Raw genomic sequence first — 20,218 nt, forward strand, 5'->3', positions numbered from 1 at the left:
GAACAAGACAAGCACACTACACTTAGACAAATCACAAGGCTTCGAAACAAGGCATGGATTTCACTCACTCAAGCGAAACAAGTCACAAACATACACATGAAAACTTAACAAGCCATAATCATACAGATGCTCATGAACATGACGAAGACATAAAATGTGGGTTCCTACAGGGCAGGTTTGGTGCATTCCAGCTGGCACAGCTGGCATGCACCATGCCTGAAAAAGGTAAAAAGGTGCTATCGGCCAGAAAAGGAGGTCACCGGCCAAACAGACGGCCGGCCGGCCATACTGAGTGCCAACCGGCCAATGGTATAATTCACCAATGGCCGGTAGCCTCAAAACATCGCTGATGGCCTCAAACCAAGGCCGGTGGGTGTCAGAGGTAACTAACAAGCTACTTTCTACCCTCAGAAGCAAAAACACAAGTGTTTGGTGCAAAACCAAACAAAGAACAGTCAAGTTGAGAGATCCTGAGGCAAGGCGCGTAGCCGAGACCTCCGGGAACTCAAAACGAAACACAAACATGAGTAATCACCGAGTGTTCGAGCGGTGACGTCCAAGTCTTGAGGACGGTCAAAAATGGGGTGTCTACTGTTGCCCCTCTTTGACAGAATTCTAAAGTCATAACAATGACGGGAGTGAATGTCAAATCCCAGAGACGACCCATTTTTGACAAGGCCGAAGACTTAGACAAGCATACAAGCCACAGATAAGATATGTGCCCGAGGGCAGGGGCAGAATGCAAGACAATGCACCAAGCCGAGCATAACTTATGATCATGCAAAGAAAGCTATAACGAAGCATAACATGCGACAGTTTTAAGCTAGCATACACCAAACTACACTACAATGTAGAAAGGATGTAAGAGAATTATGCAATTCTCGATACGTGTCACTCGGAGACTACAGTACATGTCCGGTTCATCTGGTTGCACCAACCTTAAATGAATCGTACATACAATATCGTGCCTGCAAAGAAAGCAAACTTAACAGGTACAATATTGTTAGCAACATGCCTAATAATGCAATCGAAAGTGCATGACAACGCAAGTCGAGTGGGGCGCATAACAATGCTGTGAAGGCACAAACACATGTAAGTAAAGAACACGTGACAACGTGCACAATGTGCATGAAGAAATTTGAACACATGTAAGTAAAGTATGCGTGTCTACGCAAGCAATGTGCATAGAAACTTGAAATTGAACACATGTAAGTAAAGCATGCGTATCTATACAAGCAATGTGTATAGAAAGGAACTTGAACACATGTAAGTAAAGCATGCGGTCTACGCAAGCAATGTGTATAAAAAGGAACTTGAACACAAGTAAGTAAAGCATGCGGTCTACGCAAGCAATGTATATAAAAAGGAACTTGAACACATGTAAGTAAAGCATGCGGTCTACGCAAGCAATGTGTATAAAAAGGAACTTGAACACATGTAAGTAAAGCATGCGGTCTTCACAAGCAATGTGTATAAAAAGGAGCTTGAACACATGTAAGTAAAGCATGCGGTCTACGCAAGCAATGTGTATAAAAAGGAACTTGAACACATGTAAGTAAAGCATGCGGTCTACGCAAGCAATGTGTATAAAAAGGAACTTGAACACATGTAAGTAAAGCATGCGGTCTTCGCAAGCAATGTGTATAAAAAGGAACTTGAACACATGTAAGTAAAGCATGCGGTCTTCGCAAGCAATGTGTATAAAAAGGAACTTGAACACATGTAAGTAAAGCATGCGGTCTACGCAAGCAATGTGTATAAAAAGGAACTTGAACACATGTAAGTAAAGCATGCGGTCTACGCAAGCAATGTGTATAGAAACTTGAAATTGAACACATGTAAGTAAAGCGTGCGGTCTACGCAAGCAATGTGTATAAAAAGGAACTTGAACACATGTAAGTAAAGCATGCGGTCTACGCAAGCAATGTGTATAGAAACTTGAAATTGAACACATGTAAGTAAAGCGTGCGGTCTATGCAAGCAATGTGTATAAAAAGGAACTTGAACACATGTAAGTAAAGCATGCGGTCTACGCAAGCAATGTGTATAGAAACTTGAAATTGAACACATGTAAGTAAAGCGTGCGGTCTACGCAAACAATGTGTATAAAAAAGAACTTGAACACATGTAAGTAAAGCATGCGGTCTACACAAGCAATGTGTATAGAAACTTGAAATTGAACACATGTAAGTAAAGCGTGCGATCTACTCAAGCAATGTGCATAAAAAGGAACTTGAAATATGGTAAAGATAAGCTATCCAAGATGTCGAAATACAAAGTACTACAATACATTATAATTGAAGTGATTTGTGGAGTTCACAAGATACACAAAGGATACGGGAGGGAATGCTCCTCGCACGCACGGAGCATTACTCATAGCAGACACAATTTGAGGTCAACTCGGAGGTCTACGAGTGTTTCAAAGGTGTACTTCCTTGCACTGCCTTGAGAAACTTGAGGTGCCACACCAAATAATGGATCCCAACAAAGGCGCGAGAGATGTATTGACCTCAAGGAATGGGTTACCGGTATCAACTTTGATACTTTGCTGCCCTACTCTCTTTTTGCTTTACTTTCCTTTTTACTAGTAGTTAAGCACATTGCACTGCCTCAGGCAGGGTTTGTTATCATTTTTTCAAAACTGTGTATTTTCGCAAAACACACGATGGAAATGAAACTGCTATTTTTGTTCAACAGGGTGTTACATTTGTGTTTTCTATGCATCGCATCGCATGGAATCACATAACAATGTGAATGAAATTCATTTGAAAATAGAGTGTTTGCACCGTAATAATCAGGTAGTGAACCCATTTACAACTCGATAAGCAAAATAGAGAGACTCGATACAACCAAACAAGTGCGAGTACAACCCGATAAGCAAATCAAAGACCTAAAGGGAGTGAAACATAACTCGATAAGCAAATATATGACAACTCGATAAGCAAATAGGCATGACTCCACAAGAATCGATCACCGGAGGGCATAGGAGGTGGTATAGTTCCCCAATCCTCAGCATAAATAGTTCATAGAACAAGGAGGAAGACCACCGGCCAGGGGTAGAGGCCATCGGCCATGATAACTTGTCACCGGCCAAAAGTGGTGGCCGGTCGGCACTACATTTGGCCGGCCGGCCATAAATTTCTGGGACCACTAGAACTTTGACATCTGTCCTCCACTCACACCTTATCTCCTACAAAAGGCCTCAGCTTCGTAGTTCTACTCAATTCAACACTGATTTGCTCGAAATGGAGGGATTTCTTGCCCAGAATCTCTCGTCCTGAATTAACAACTTGGATGGCTCGGAAAAGCTGAATTTCTGGGGTTTCGGCATAAATGCACTATTCACTCTCGGTCGTACCCCGTTACACCTCCCATTTCTCCATGCGGTGACAAGGTTTTGGAATCTGGTGACACACGTCTTTAGCTTCGGCGGGCAAGAGATGTGTTCGACCTTCGAAGATATTCAAGTTTTGATGGAATCCGAGTGCAACGAGGAGATTTTGCCCCAGCTTCGCTTCAGTCACGCCCAAGCTTTAGGATAGATGTGTGGGTTCACCATGCACGATGCTCAGTCTCTGATCTGCAACGGGAAACTGGATATCCTTGGCTTGATTCATCGTTTTTTTGATGCGGGTAACCGCGGCGACCATCATTGGCAAGGTTTTCGGCAACACGCCCTTTGCTTGTGCATACTATCTCGCTTTTTGCTTGCCTCGGGCTTTAGCAGATCTAGCATTCGTCTGATTGAAGTTGCTCAAGGCTTGAAAGAAGGAAAGAGCTGCATTGCCTTGACATTGGCCGAGACGCTGATGGGCTTGGATGCTTTCTATCGCCGAGAGACGACCAGATTCGCGGGAAGTCCACTACTGCTGCAGGTAATATTTCCCACCCTTTCTCATATATGTATTGCTCACATCACTCGGCCCTCAGGCTCGGTTTTTTTCCCACAAAACCCTTTTCTTACTTTTCTCTCATCGCACATCTCTCTATTATTTATTCTCTCATTTTTCATCCCTTCCCAGGTATGGTTGATGGATAAATTGCAAGTTGTGGACTCTTGCCCAGCCTACTCAGCTCGCGGCTACTTCTTCCGACAACGACTAGTCGATGCCCTTGATAAGGGATGGTGGTTCGACTGGATGTGCAATTTGTCTGCGGATCGCATTGCTTGGTGCTGTCCTTGGCTCAATCTCCCGGCAATGAGCTATAGCATGTCCCGGCAGACCGGGATCCAGTTGGTTGGTCTGACTCACTGTGTGTTCTACTTTCCGTTCCAGTTCCAGCGCCAGTTCGGCCATGATCAGACTTGCCTGCCAGAGGGGATAGAGTATCCTGCTGCATTCCCGGTTCGAGGCACGCAACTTGCCCGGTATGCCACAGCATGGAGGATTAGAGAGCTCCTGGCCCCTGCTCCCACTTTCAGTTGCACCTTGTCTAATGAGTGCTTGGATTGGCTCAATGAAGAGGCATAGGAAGGGCCCACTTTGGCATCAGAGGCTTCGACCAGCTCTGGGAGGGGGTGCAGGAACACCTGACTTAGCTATGCCCCAGATTTATTGCTTTATTAGAACTTTCAAGTTTTCTTTGTGATTGTAATAAAAAGCAACTTCAATACGTATGCGAGAGCAGGAGAACTCTGTATTGAAATCAGTGAAATTGGAGGTTGTAGGTATTGAAAATTTTCCGCTTTGGTCAAAAAATGGTCTAAGTTGTAAAAAGATTAATTTTGAAGAAAGTCAACTTTTATTAAAACTTTTCAAAACCATTTTCGATATGGATCAAAACTGGACATGCCTGAGATTTGTCACTGAGATGCACAACCTTGGATCCCAGCAACTGGAAAGTTGCCCCTAGTCTGAAGAGCATTGCACCGGAGATCATAACCGAACTCTTGAATGCTGAATAGACAAAGATGGCCGAGATGATCAAATGGACAAAGTTGATCAGGGAAAAGTTTATAGCTGAACTTCAGGACGAAGTTGCCTACGTATCCCAAAGATGGGAATCAAGCCTTACGTAGTTCAGGCTGAGGTTCACTCGAGTATTTTCACTCTCCTTTTGCGTTCTAACTTTTGCCAAAGCCGCCCTTTGCGGGTTTTCAACCTTGCGAGCTTAGTTTTTATATTTTCTAATTTTTCGTGCTCTAACTTTTGCCTAGGTCGCCCTTTCGGGTTTTCGGCCTAGCGAGCCTCTCAGGGGTAATATTTTTTCAATTTGTCCATGTTGATCGGTTGGGAGAACTCTAGGCCATCTAGGTCCATCAGAATTACAGCTCCACCAGACCAAATAGACTTAATGATATAGGGACCAATCCAATTGGGTCTGAACTTGCCCCTTGGGTCATGGATGGGAGCTCGGTTATCCTTGAGTACCAAATCTCCTTCTTTCAAATTCCTGGACTTAACCTTCTTGTTGAAAGCCCGGGCAATTCTATGCTGATAACCTTGAACATGATACAATGCTTTCAGTCTTCTCTCATCAAAGAGCATGAGTTCCTCGAATCTACTCTGCTGCCAATCTGCTTCGGCTATTTGACACTCAGCCAGTACTCGCAATGACGAAACCTCAATTTCGATAGGTAGAACGGCCTCCATCCCATAGACTAATGAATACGGAGTCGCTCTAGTAGAAGTTCTAATTGAAGTCCGGTAGCCCCACAGAGCAAACGACAACTTATCTGGCCAGTCCTGGTAGGTTTCCACCATCTTCTGCAGTATGTGCTTCCGTTGGTCTGCGGCCGGTATGTGGATGACTTATGAAAAGCCACATTCTATTTCTTTAACAAATCAATCACCTCCTTCTTGAAGTGGGAACCATTGTCTGAAATAATCTCGTTTGGGACCCCATAGCAGCAGATGATGTTGTTTCTGATAAATTTCGCAACATGTGAAGCCTTCAACACCGCATAAGATTGGGCCTCGACCCACTTCGTAAAGTAATCTATCGCGATTAGGATGAACTCATGCCCATTCGACCCCTTCGGAGTAACACCCCCGATCACATCGATTCCCCAAACTGAAAATGGCCATGGCGAAGTCATATTGTACAGCTTCGACGGCGGAATGTTCATGCGATTTGCATGGATCTGGCATTTGTGGCATCGCCGAACAAAGCCGATACAATCCTCCTCCATGGTGGACCAGTAGTAACCCTGTCTGAGAATCTTCCGTGCTAGCATTACCCCATTCATATGTGCCCCACATTCTCCTCCGTAGATAGCCTCCATCAGGCGCTTTGATTCCTTAGCTTCTACACATAGCTTATGCATTCCCAGATGACCTCTCTTATACAGCTTACCCCCGCAGATGATGAACTGAACGGCCATTCTTCTGATTGCCCTTTTATCCTTGGCGTTTGCCTCCGGTGGATACATTTCCTTCTCCAAGAAGTTCCAGATGTCGTAATACCAGGGGTTTTCGTCCTGAACCTCATCTATGGCGGTGATCGACTCGTAGGCTGGCGCAAATTTCTGGTCAATGATGACTGGACGCATCCGGACTCCGGACGGGATGTCTATCATGGAAGATAGAGTTGCTAAAGAATCTGCGAACCTGTTGTTCTCTCTTAGTAGATGAGCAAAATTTATCTTCTCAAATCGAGGAATTAACAAGTCCAAGGTCCGGTGATACATCATCATCTTTTCTTCTTTGACTCTTCAGTCTCCTTTTGCTTGAGACACAACAAGGTTCGAGTCCCCGATGACGTCCAACCGTTTTGCCCCTAGCTCCAGGGCTGCTTCCAGACCGGCAATGCATGCCTCATATTCTGCTTCGTTGTTCGAGACTTTGAATCGGAGTTTGAATGCTAGAGAGATGCGGGAGTTGTCGGGTGCTATTAGTAACACCCCTATCCCATACCCGTATTGGTTGGACGCTCCGTCAAAATACATCGTCTAAAACTCGTCGTCGATATGCAAAATGGCCTCGTCTGGGAATAAGTACTCAACTACTTCACCCCCTTCTACTGGATGATCGACTAAGAACTCTGTCACTACTCTTCCTTTAACTGACTTGCGTGTCACATATTTTAGATCGAATTCGAAAAGCAACAACAACCAACGAGCTAGCCTACCCGTAAGTGCTGATTTCTCGAAAAGATATTTGATGGGATCGAGTCGTGAAACTAACATTACGGAGTGAGCTAACAGGTAGTACCGCAGCTTCCTGGTAGCCCATACCAAAGCTAAGCAAGCCTTTTCCAACGGTGTGTAGCGAGTCTCATACTCTAGCATCTTCTTGCTCAGATAGTAGATGGCCCTCTCCACTTTGTCCTCTGATTCTTGCGCGAGCATGCAGCCCGTTGTGGTCTTAGTTACTGAAAGGTACAACATTAACGGTCTTCCCGGTTCTGGCGGTGACAACACGGGTGGGTTCTGTAAGTATTTCTTGACTTGTTCAAAAGCAGCTTGGCATTGACCGTCCCATTGGAATTTCTTTCCTTTCTTCAGGAGACTAAAAAGTGGTTCACAAGTCAAGGTTAGTTTTGAGATAAATCGTCTTATGAATTGCACTTTACCCAGAAAGTCTCGCACCTCCTTTTCAGTCATTGGTGGTGGCATTTCTAAGATGGCCTTGATTTTGGAAGGGTCGACTTCGATACCTCTCTGTGTAATAAGAAACCCCAGAATTTTCCCTACTGTAACACCAAACGTACACTTTTGAGGATTCAAACGCAACTGGAATTCTCTGATTCTTTGAAAGAACTTTTGCAAGGCGGTGTAGTGGCCCTCTCTTTCTTTAGACTTGACAATCATGTCGTCCACGTACACCTCAACCTCCTTGTGGATCATGTCATGCAATATTGTGGTCGCGACTCGTTGATATGTAGCTCCAGCATTCTTCAACCCAAACGGCATCACTCTGTAACAGTATGTCCCCCACGGGATGGTGAAGGCAGTCTTTTCCCGGTCTTCTGGGGCCATCACTATCTGATTGTAGCCTGAGAAGCCATCCATAAACGAAAGCAAAGCATGCCCCGCTGTGAAGTCCACTAACTCATCAATGTGCGGCAGGGGAAAGTCGTCCTTCGGACTAGCTCTGTTCAAATCCCTGAAATCCACACATACTCGGATCTTGCCATCATTCTTTGGCACTGGAACGATGTTAGCCAACCAAGTTGGGTATTTGGATACTAGCAGGAAGCCTGCATCGATTTGCTTGGTGACCTCTTTCTTAATCTTGATGGCCTAGTCTGGACGAATCCTTCTGAGTTTCTGTTTGACAGGTCGGGCCTCGGGGTCAAGAGGGATCCGATGCTGTACAAACTCAGGATTGATTCCAGGCATGTCTTCGTAGGACCACGCGAAAACATCTTTGAAATCTTTTAATAAAGCGACTAAGCGCTCGCGTTCCTCCGAAGACAACATGGACCCGATCTGGACCAGCCGCGGGTCCTTCTCAGTACCAATATTCACAGTAGTGATTTCATCAACTAAAGGTTTAACAAATCTTTCCTGCTCATGATCAATTAATCGTTACAAAATCAGAGGAATTTCTCCCTCGTCGTTTTCGTCAAAATTTTGAAAGTCCTGATTTAAGCAATATATCAAAGGCACAGAAAAGTACTCGGAAACCACATCCACATTATTCTCATTAAGTACTTCCAAACCGTCTGATTCTTCTGTTACAACAGACTTAAAGGAGAAAGAAAAAGACGACCTGGACAGGATTGTGGCATCCGGGTTATCACCCCCAGGAATACCGGACTCAGACTCAGTTGAGCTGGAACCTGATTCCGACTCACAAGACTCGGTGGAATCAGATTCCGGCTCATTACCTGACCCGGCGCTGTTCGACAAAAATCCCTCTTCGTATTGCCAAACGAGAGAGGGTACGACAGATGCATCCAAAATTGTTGATGGTAGGCCCGCAGCCATTTCATTCCCGATCATGGACACCGAGAAGTCATTCCCCAAGCACTTCCGTTCGATCAAAGGATCTGAAAGTAGACATGCCAGTGCTACCCCCATTTCAAGTTCGGTGTCCTCAGACTCCATTTCCTCACTATGCTCAGCCTCGACTGTCGGGTCTGTCTGCTCTTCGGCAACATCGTCCCCAAAAAATTGTAGGTCAAAGAAAATCTCGAACCCCGGTACGCGCTTCCTCTCCGCGTTCAGCCACGGCTCCGGAAAACCACAGAATGGAAAATCTTCCCCCTCTCAGACGAAGCGTCCGTTTAGGGTACCCTGGATGGGCCGGTGCATCAACTCAAAAGGCTTCCCCATCTGTTTTGCTCTGGCTCTTCCAGCCATTTCCTTTTCTTTCCTTATCCAATCCTCTTTGGTGGGTAGATAACCCAAGCCAAAGGTATGAGGGTTATGTGGCACTTCGGCCAATGCTGCGACGCCCTTTCGGCCGCTCCTTCCTAACCCCATCCCAGGGATGTGTTGGAGTTTGTTCATGAGGTATACCGCTTGAGCACTGACATATATCCCCTCATCAGCAGCCATGATGTTTTATACAACCCGAGACTCAGCAATGGTGAAACCTGACATAAACACGTCCTCCATGCCGTGCTCAATTTCTAAGACTGGTGTAGATACTTCTGGCGGTGGGTGGATCGATGAATTTTCGAAAACAATGGCTACTCCCTTTTCATAAGGGTATTTCACCATCTGATGCAGAGTGAACGAGACGGCATTCACTTAATGCAGCCACGGCCTCCCCAAAAATAGGTTGAAAGTTGCCGGAACTTCTAAGACATGAAAATCTATCTCATGCTGTCCTGGCCCAACTTTAGTCTGAATTTTCACTGTCCCCATGACCTCTCTACTTGTGTTATCGTATGCCCGAATTACTTGGGCTGTTGGTAAAAAGTCTACGGTTTTCAAGTCGATCGCATACGCTGTCCTTGCCGGGCAGACGTTGATGGCGGATCCGGTATCAACAAGAACCACCGGTGCCCATTTATTCTTACACTCCACAGAGATATAGAGTGGTTTGTTATGGTCTGCCCCCTCAGGTGGCAGTTCCTTATCGGAGAAAGTCAGCGTCAGGGTAGCCCCTCCCAGAAAAACTAATCCTACTAGCTATTCTGGCGTAGTTTCTATCGAAAGCTTTGCCTTGCCCATGGCTGATAGGACAGCCTGTCTGTGCACTCGTGATGCAATAAGCAGTCCCCAGATGAAGATGTCTACTTGTGTCTTTTTTAACTGTTTGAGCACAGCCTCCTCTTCAAGTTGTTTTTCTTTCTGCTTCTCTGCCTCCTTATCTTTCCCAGACGCCTCTGGCTGATCTAGATGTGGGGGCTTGAAATACCGCCCACTCCTAGTCATATGATCGACTTCGCCGATGTACCAGGTATCATCTGGTTGGTTATTTCCCCAATCCTCATCCGTGTGGGCAAGACATAAATCCTCATTTTCCCACCACATTCTATCAACGGCTGACAAACACCTGTCCGGCTCTGGTATGACTGTTCTCGTACTCGCGGTACCTTCCATCCCTATGCTCGCAGCATTCTCTGTTCCTGTGCACACAGTAGTTTCAGTCCCCACATGGGCCTTTACCTTTCTGATTCTCGCGGGATCTTCAAATCTTTCCTGTTCCGACCGTATCAACACAGCTGGCTGCTCAATAATTCCTGTATTCAGAATGCTCCAATCCCGAGCGAAATTCTTGACACTGGCGTTCTCCGGCGATGTATTCTGTTCTCCGACTCTCTCGACTGTCACCGACATTCGTGCCCCTGCCGGACCCTGTCCTGGTTGGAACTCTTCCACCACATCCGGTTGATCATCCAACCACCCAGTAGCCTCTGCTGATTCCTCATAATCAAACCAGTTGACTGCTGCGCCCCCTGGATCTTGGACACTGTAAAATTGGAGATTGGCAAGGTCCTCTTCCACAGTCCTTAAATCATCTGTTCCCTGTCCCAGACTATCCCCTTGGATCACACACAGTTCTCCTTCTGTTGGCAATTCCACATCTGGCCCATCCTGGCCTTTTGATGAAATGTAGTCACCCGGACTATATGTCTTCTCAACACGACTCCCAGATTTTGCAGACTCTGACTCAACAACCTTCTTCTCCTCTAGGATCTCCTCTCTCCTGTTCTCGATAGTCACCACCGTTGGCTTAGGTCGGGTCATGGAGATGTCCATCATGCACAAGTCGGTGCAGTTGGGAAGGAATACCTCCGGCTTAGGCAGGTAGGAAGGAGTGATATAGATGCTAGGATCGTAAGGCACGACCCCAGTTTAGATGAAGTTGATCCTTTTAGGCGGTGGAGCTTGGTTATGTGTGGGGAGAGGGTTTGTTGTAACATTGGGTTTCTCGGGAGGCAAAATCACCCCGTTATCGATGAGATCTTGAATCTTATGACGTAATCAGAAGCACAGATCGGTGTCATGACCGTGCTGTTGGTAAAATGCGCAATATTTGGCTGGGTTGTGGGTAGAGGGAAGTCTTTTTGGTAAGGGCCGCGGTTCTAGAGGCTTCAAATGTCCTTTTCTGATTAAAACCCCCAGAGCTTTGGATAGGGGCATATACAGTGGAACGAAGGTTCTTGTGTTTTTGGGTGGGTATTTGGCTGTTTGGGTATGGCTTCCGGACGCGCCGGAGAATGGCGCAGCTGCCATGGTTCTTGGAGGGGTGGTGGTGGTGACCATGCTCACTTCGGAGGCTCTTGTAGTTGTAATACCGCTCGGGCCTGCATTACTGTTGCGGTTGAAAGTTCTTCGGGGTTGCTCCCGGTCATTATCAATTAAGCCTTGCTTTAAGGCATCCTCAATCTGCACCCCCATTTCATGTAGATCAGAAAAGGTAGGAAATGGGAGTACAATCATCTTTTGCATCAACTTCGACTGAAGATTGCGTACAATCATCCGAATCTGGTCTTTGTCTGTAGGCCTTAAGGTCATCATCGAAGCCTTGGCCCTCCATCTGGTCACGAATTCTGAGAAACTCTCTTTAGGCTCTTGCCTTGTTGTCTCGAGGTCACGGGTTGTAATCTCGATTTGTGTATTGTATGAGTATTGCGTAATGAAGGCCTCAGCCATCTTGTCCCAGTTTCTCTTGACATCATCTTCTAATTTGGTATACCATATGGCCGCCACACTCGACAGGGTTCGGTCGAACAGAGACAGCTTCTGAAGTCTGCTGAGGCCCATTGGCCTTAAGATGTTTGAAAACAGTCTCAGGTGCACCAAGGGGTCCCCGGACCCATCAAATCGATTAATGTGTGGCATTTTTAATCTATCAGGCAGCGTCACAGCTACGTCGGTATATCCATCTTCGATGTCAGGGATGGTCTTGACTCCTTGGGATCTCTTGAACAACTTTTCGAGCTTGCTCAACTTCAATGCTGTGGGGTCTGTCTCGAACTCAAAGGGAGAGTCCGGTAGGTTGGTGGGTGTTTTGGATAATTGAGGTTGGATTTGGGGTAGGATCGGGGGTAGAGGTGGTCCCGTGGGAATGTCCGTATCATTCTGAACATTAGCTGTCTCCCCGGGGGTTGGAATTCCTGGCGGGGGAGGAGCTTGCTGCAAAGCAGATGCTCCAGTTTGCTGTTGTAACCTCACGATTAACTCTGCTTGTTCATTCATAACCGTGGCCTGCTGCTTGGCGAACTTTGCTTGTCGGACAGCATCCTGCTGCATCATTTTCATACTCTCTTGGAGCTGGCGCACCATCTCCTCTAAATTGGCCATATTGTTCTGCTCTGACTGAATTATTGGTATATGTTCCCTTTCTGTGGGAGAAGTAGAATCCTGATCCCTACTGTACACAGGTGGGGTAGACAAAGCCCTCTGTACTGACTGTTGAACTGATGCCCTCTGCCTAGCTGTCCTCCGTCTTGTAACTGGGGGTAGAGAGTGGTACATTGGTTGTCCGTCTACCAGATCCTCAGATCAATGGAGTCGACGACCTCTAATCCAGAGTGCTTGGGGAATATCTACTGGGTCAAAAGCAATTGTGCTCGACTACCTAGTAAAAAGATAAATAAAGCATATAAATAAACGGACAATTGGACAGGGTAACAACGTAAAATAAACACAACACACAGCTGGGTATCACAACAAACTGCCAACAAGCTGAATGCACTGTTCCTTAATCACTGATCACTGTTTCCAAATCGTTGCCCCCAAGTCTGAATCTGATACCCATAGATGATTGATTCCCAAAAACACTGATGCCAGCAGGCCTGACACTCAGACTTGCGAACTGATATGTGTGTTCCCTGTATAGATACACTCTAAAAACATGTAGCAAGTAAAAGAGAGCCAAAACACCCCTAAGTTGGGGTAGGGTTTCCCTGTCCTATTTTTGTCAGGAGCTAGGGTTTCACTATGCACGTAGTAGCTTTCAAACAACCTAACATCGAGTAAGCAACATGTCCTAGTTTGGAGTGGTCACTATAGATTCCGAATATGCACTAGGTCGAATGGTCAAAAAGGGTGCCCCGGTAAAACCGGGGTTTGTGCTCCCATATTGGCAGAGCCCGTAACCGGTTAGCCTTACGGCATGCTTTGACAAAGCAAGCCTCCGGCAAACCGTTCAGGAATAGCAAATGGCAAACACGGTGTCCTAGGCGCACCAATGCACATGCAATGCAAAGAGACACATAAATGAAATCAAAACAGGATATCACGAGTTCGAGTCAAGCTCTCTAAATCCCCAGCAGAGTCGCCAGAAACTGCAGACGTCCCCGAATGCCCCGGGAGGACGAGTTCCGTTCTGTTCGTATTGGGCTCGCTACAGTTCAGGACTCTCAAATTGTCACGGTTCTTAATCTGAACCAAAGAGTCCAAATCCGGCAAATCGTTTTGAGAAAACAGATCTTTAGAAAAGAAGTGCCAAACATGGACTGCTTTGCCAGATACAGAGTCGCCACCTAAATATTTTTTATGGGGGAATTTAGGAAACCCTGACTCGGTGCTAAAGGCCACGTGCCCGTCATCACCAAAGTTGCCTCGGCTCGGGAGCTTGGGTACGATTGGGGAAGGTCAGCTATGAGCACCCCCTCTCACCCGATCCGAAGATCGGCCTCTACTAACCGTGATATCCATTTTTGAAAACGTTATGTGTTCTTATTCCGGTTATTAGCCTAGAATTACTATGTTATGCGCACAGCAAACAAGTATAGACCAAATCGCCTAAATTGGAACAAAACATTTCATACTTGTTTTGAAAATGGTTTGCTACACGCAAGTAGGCTAAAAAAATGTAGATTTCGTCACCCTCAAGTGGGCTTTAGAAAAGATGATTTTGCCACTATCTAGTGGGCTTTAAAATTCGCATCCAATGCATTGTTCTAATTTAAGTAACCCAACCTTCACCCACAGGCATTCAGGCAGTTATAACACGTAAACACGTAGCCTCATGGTAAGCATGCTGTCATGGAAAACACTCACACTCATGCAAGATGCTAAAGCATAAAAGCTTACCTAGTACTCCGAGCCAAAACAAAAGCTAGTTAGTAATCAATGCATGATCCTAGCTCATGTTAAGATGGCTAATGCAACACATGCAAGATGTAACTACAATAGGCTCGGCTATTCTAAGATGGCATGTGATGATGCTACAACTAACATGTATTCAACTTTGGAATTGAAATACAAATGCAGTTAGTATGATGCGCCGAACCCGATGCATGTAAGACAAATGTATGAATGCACGTATGCTATCATATTGTATGCTAATCGAAACATGCCCTAGGCTAACCATCGAAAGCTAGCAAATAAAAGGGAAGAAAGATGTGGGGTTGGGAGACATACACACACTCATGCACGCTTATTATACAATTGCCTTCGCTCGGAGGGTCCGAATAAATATTACAAACCACCTAATTAATTAACTCTCAAGCTAAATAATTAATTACAAAAATTTCTAATTAATTAACAAATTAAATGCAGAAGAAAGGTGGCCGCAGCCCCGCCTCGAGGTGCGTGAATGATGCGTGCTTGATTCGTCTGGCCCGGAAACTCACTGCCATAGCACTGTTGCCTCTGTTTACACTGCCCTGATTCTCTGAAGACTGTGAAAATTCTTGGGGCACCTCTGAACTGATTCCTGACCCTGGAATGTCACCGGCCAATTCAAGGTACCACCGGCCACGGGGATGGGCTTATCAGCTAAATGTTGTACCACCGGTCAGCCACCGATGGTTGGTCGGCACTGTAGGTGGCCGGCCGGCCCGTGCTTCCTGCAGAATCCTGCAGTTGACAGCAGCAGAGGGCAATCAGTGTATGGCAAGGAATTTTCAAGCAAATGTGAGCATGGCCACTCTCCCAATCATGTTATGGACTCAAGGGAGTGTGACCCTCGACCCTTGGGTCATCAATTGCGCATTTCGATGCGTGATGGCCTAAGAGGCCAAGTTTGCAATTCAATGTAAATGAATGCAACAAAAGAGATGAGTGCCAACACCCTATCATATTGAAGTCAAGGGCATTGGCTACCGAGGGTTGAGATGTGTTTCGTCACTTGGAGTACGAACACTCCTCACCCCTCAAGTTTGGTTTGACACCCCAAACCAAACAATGCAATGTATGTATACAAACTTGGCTCAAAGATGTGACATAAGGCTAAGATGCAAAACATGCGAAATGTGATGCAAGCTAAACATGCAAATGTACAATACTAGGCATGTAAGATGCAATGCAATGCAATCAAACATGTAAACTAAGACATGAAATGCAACTAGCTAATAATATGCAAGCATGCAAGTATGATACAATGCAAACATGAAACCAATGCAACATGATCATGCAATGGTGGACCTAAGACACAAAGGGCAGACCTCAACCCACTCCCCAAATAGTAACCAAAAATGCCAAAAAGGATAGATAAATGTTCACGCAAACATGCATACTAATAGGCCCAAAACAAGGAGCATTCTACTACAACTATCCCAAACACTCATGACATGCATCATGCAACCAAAAACAGAGTTTTAATGTACCAAAATAAGTTCAAAAACCCACTGTTATGGCAACTCAAAGCCTAAAACACATAGGCATGTACAATGCTCATTTCAAGGCACAACAAAACAACTCCCCTAAATCATGAAAGAGATGATGAGTGTATACATACAAGCGTGATTTATGGACTGAAACATGGTCCCTAATGATTCCAAATCATGAGAATAAGCTAGGCTAAGCATGCTAGAGACCCACATGCTCAAGGCTCGCAAGCCAAAATGCAAAGAGGCTACCCTAAACATGGAAAATATGACTAAAACAGCCCCCAACAGTCCTTGAGCATGGAAAAATAATGCTAAGACCTTCATGGAGTTAAGCTAGAGCATGCAAGAATCATGGCCTAAATGCATGGCTTACTTCTAGGCAAAATGGAGGAATGCAAGGCAAGTATACTATGCATGTAAGGGACCACAAACCTAACCAAAAACAGAGGCAATAAGTGACCAAATAACATCCAAAAACTTCTGAAATGGGGCCAAATACAACAAAGCATACATGCTACCCTTATGAGCCAAAAATGAAAGCCAAAGAGGGATAAAGGGAGAGGGGTGTCCCTCCCTTATGCAAGACCTCAAAACCTCTTCTTTACCACTGAAAATCCACTGGATTTCAGTGGTAAGAAGGCTAATACTCAAGGGTAACCAAAGCTTAGCAAAGAGAGCACCAAAAGGGCCAAACAAGGCCTAAGAGGGGGAGATCGACCCCCAACACCAAAACAACCTTAATGAAGTATCTTAAGCATGTAAATACAAGAATTTTTTCAGTTATACATAAAGTCTAAAACAATGAGCAAGATAGGCAAAAGTCTAGTGCAAGATTGGAGAATCTAAAGTAAAAGAGTTACCCTTGAAGAACCCTTGATGAACAGCAAGTGCAGCCTTCTTATTTTGATCAAAACCAGTCCAAAACCTCAAGAACAAACCCTCAATGTCTCTCAAAGTCGAAGTAAGGTGTAATGCTATGTGTTTTAGTGCAAAACTAAGAACAAACACACACTTTAGGCCCTTAAATACACACAAAATGAAGAGAGAGAGGATGATATATATCAGATATATATGTGTATAGCTCTGGTTTTTTGCTGAACCAAACAAAGGAGGAGGAGGGGCTCTTATATAGACAAGGTAATTGGCCAAAGCTTCTAAGGGAAGCTACTCAAAAGGGTCAAGGCTTATAAGGGAAGCCAAGCTAAGGGTGCAAGGCTTCCTGAGGAAGTTAAGATAGCTGGCAAGCTTCTTGAGGAAGCTTTGACAAAGGGTCAAGCTTCCTCAAGAAGTTTTGACCAAAAGGGTGCAAAAAGGGCAAAACAGCCACCTGTATGCCCCGGGGCAGGTTTGGTGCATTCCAGTTGGCACAGCTGGTATGGACCATGCCTGAAAAAGGTAAAAAGGTGCTACCGGCCAGAAAAGGAGGTCACCGGCCAAACAGACGGCCGGTCGGCCATACTGAGTGCCGACCAGCCAATAGTATAATTCACCAATGGCCAGTAGCCTCAAAACATGGCCGGTGGCCTCAAACCAAGGCTGGTGGGTGTCAGGGGTAGCTAACAAGCTACTTTCTACCCTCAGAAGCAAAAACACAAGTGTTTGGTGCAAAACCAAACACAGAACAGTCAAGTTGAGAGATCCTGAGGCAAGGCGCGTAGCCGAGACCTCCGGGAACTCAAAATGAAACACAAATATGAGTAATCACCGAGTGTTCGAGCGGTGACGTCCAAGTCTTGAGGACGGTCAAAAATGGGGTGTCTACAACAACATTGTTTCCTTAGCTGAATGGGGTCCTCCTTATCAGCTTCGTGATTTACCTGGTTACTCTATTCAATACAATTACCATGATTATGTTGATGCTTGGTTCAAGATCTTCTTGTACCAAAATGAAACTTTTAGTCACTCTTGGTTCATTTCTTTTGATAAAAAATTCAAGTCTGAATTACCTTTCTGGTTTCTGCGATGGTGGACGCATTATGGCGCCATTTCAGATATCCTCCCTGATGATCTTATTGAACTAATCAATTACTTTACCGCTGTTTACCCATTCACTGCTCATCAGCGATATTTTCCCTTCTTGTTAATTTTTATATCCAAATATAAAATTCCTTGGATATTTAAATAGCATTATGGAATTGATGATAAAATAATCATTCATCAACACTCAGTCAAATGGTGGGCTAAATTCAATGTGCCTCGCATATTTGAAATTGTTCAAGAAAAATTTCCTATTGATCAATGTGCTCCTACCCCTAGCATTGCTAAAGCTCCGCAGAATCCAACCTCTGCAATCAGCCAAGGAAGTCAGCCTAGTCTTCCTCCAAACAACCTTGGAAGCCCCTCATCTAGTGGTTCCAAGCCCATTTCATCCAAGTCCAAGATTCAACTCACAACTGATAAATCAAAGTCCAAGGCTAAGTCCAAAGCTCCTGCAGTTTCGGCTCAGCCCAAGACTCAATCAAAGCCCAAATCCAAATCCAAGGCTCAGTCAAAGCCCATTTCACCTCTTACTCAGCCGAAAGTCAAATCCAAAAGCAAATCCAAATTATCCAAAGATGAAGTGCTTCAGTTAGTCCAAAAAATCATGGACCAAGGTGAAGCCCAGTTAACCAGTTCAGAGAATTCAGAAGACAGTTCAGACCAGTCACAATCTTCTAAAGGTTCAACTACTCAACCCATCTCATATGGACGATCTGAGTTCCAAGATGCTCAGGACCCATATGCCTGATCAACATAGGATTCCATATAAATACAAATTAGCTTCAATCAATACTCTTTTGAGAAAAGCTGCCAATTTGTATTTATATTGATTCCTTATTCACATGTTCCACCGAAAGTGATGAATAGTAAAAGTTACTGTTCACTTTTTCTGTTCACCGTCACTATTCACTCAATCAACTGTTGCTAAAGCTGCTCATCTGTGCAATCACTCCACCGAAAGCAACCGATAGCATCTGTTTTGCCTCATGCGCTACCAGCTGCCTTCATCAATCAATAAAATCACATGATTACTTTGCTTTCTTATATATTGTAATAAAATGAATTCATTCGGCACTTCTCAGTTTTTCTTCATTCTTCAGTTCTTAGAAAAAACCAGAGAGCTCTGAGTGAAAATTACCTCTTCCCGTTTGTAACCCAATTAAGATCTTTGCAGTTGCTACAATTGTAATTGTAAGTTATTTTCTGTATTTTAATTAAAAGTTTATGTTAAAATGTTTTTGGTTAATTAGTGCATTCCAATTCTGTTGATCAATTTTTGTCATATTTGATTTCGTAATTCATTTTCTTCATCTACTTACTTTTGTCTTTAATTTCTTTATTTAATGACAAAATATTTTGTCGCTAATTACTTACAAGTATGTTCTCAACAGAGTGTATTGGAGACAAAAAAATTCGTCACAAATTTATCATTTTCAATGACGAACTTTTTTTTCGTCTCTAAGACCCTTTAGCGACGACGCTTTGGTGACAAAAAGGGTGACGCAAATTTTTTGTCGTAATTAGTTTGGTTGACGAAATATGTACATTTTAGGACAAATTTGTTTCGTCTTTAAATCTCAAATTTGTTGTAGTGAGTAATGAGTAGCGATGGTGCGAAAAAATGAGAAGTAATAGACGAAGGTGATCAGAAAAAAAGTGATCCTTGGAGAGAGAGAGAGGAAGGAAAAGACAAAAGGGGAGCTATGGAAGTTTTTTTTTGGCCCCCAAATATGGTCATTTTCATAAAAATAAATATGTTTATTTTTTAGAAAATAAAAATAATAAAACTAAAATGTTACGATTATTAAATTATTATTATTATTTTTATAAATAATATACATGAGAGTCTCATTAAAAAAAAAAAAATTAATATGAATCATTAAATAAAACTCGTGAAAAGTCTCACAAACATGACAATCATATTTAAGTTTAAATTTGGAAAAAAATCCAACTCGAAGAATAAGGAATGAAGCACATGGAGTGTACAAAAGGGTTGCCTACGTTGTAACTTTATTCCCGATTCAAAGTTGGTTCCCATTTTAGATTTTCAACACTACATGAATTGGGGGCTCCATCGTAAATATCACAACTTTCAATGTCAAATATGATGATTTCTAACCACAGTTACGAAGTCTTTACCTCAGAGTTAGCATGAAGTGATTGGAATTTGGAAGTTATAAATAATATTAAAAAAAAGAAAAATGCCTCATACCCCAGTGCGGGTCACTGGAGGTCATGAATGGAGGCTTTCCATTGGTTAAAAAAAAATTGTTTTTTTTTTTTTTTTTTTTTTTTGTGATTTGGACGAATGGGAGGCTGCCACCTCACTGGG

The sequence above is a fragment of the Camellia sinensis genome, chromosome 2 (assembly GCF_055761805.1).
Source record: "Camellia sinensis isolate YWXY chromosome 2, ASM5576180v1, whole genome shotgun sequence".
NCBI classification, from domain to species: domain Eukaryota; kingdom Viridiplantae; phylum Streptophyta; class Magnoliopsida; order Ericales; family Theaceae; genus Camellia; species Camellia sinensis.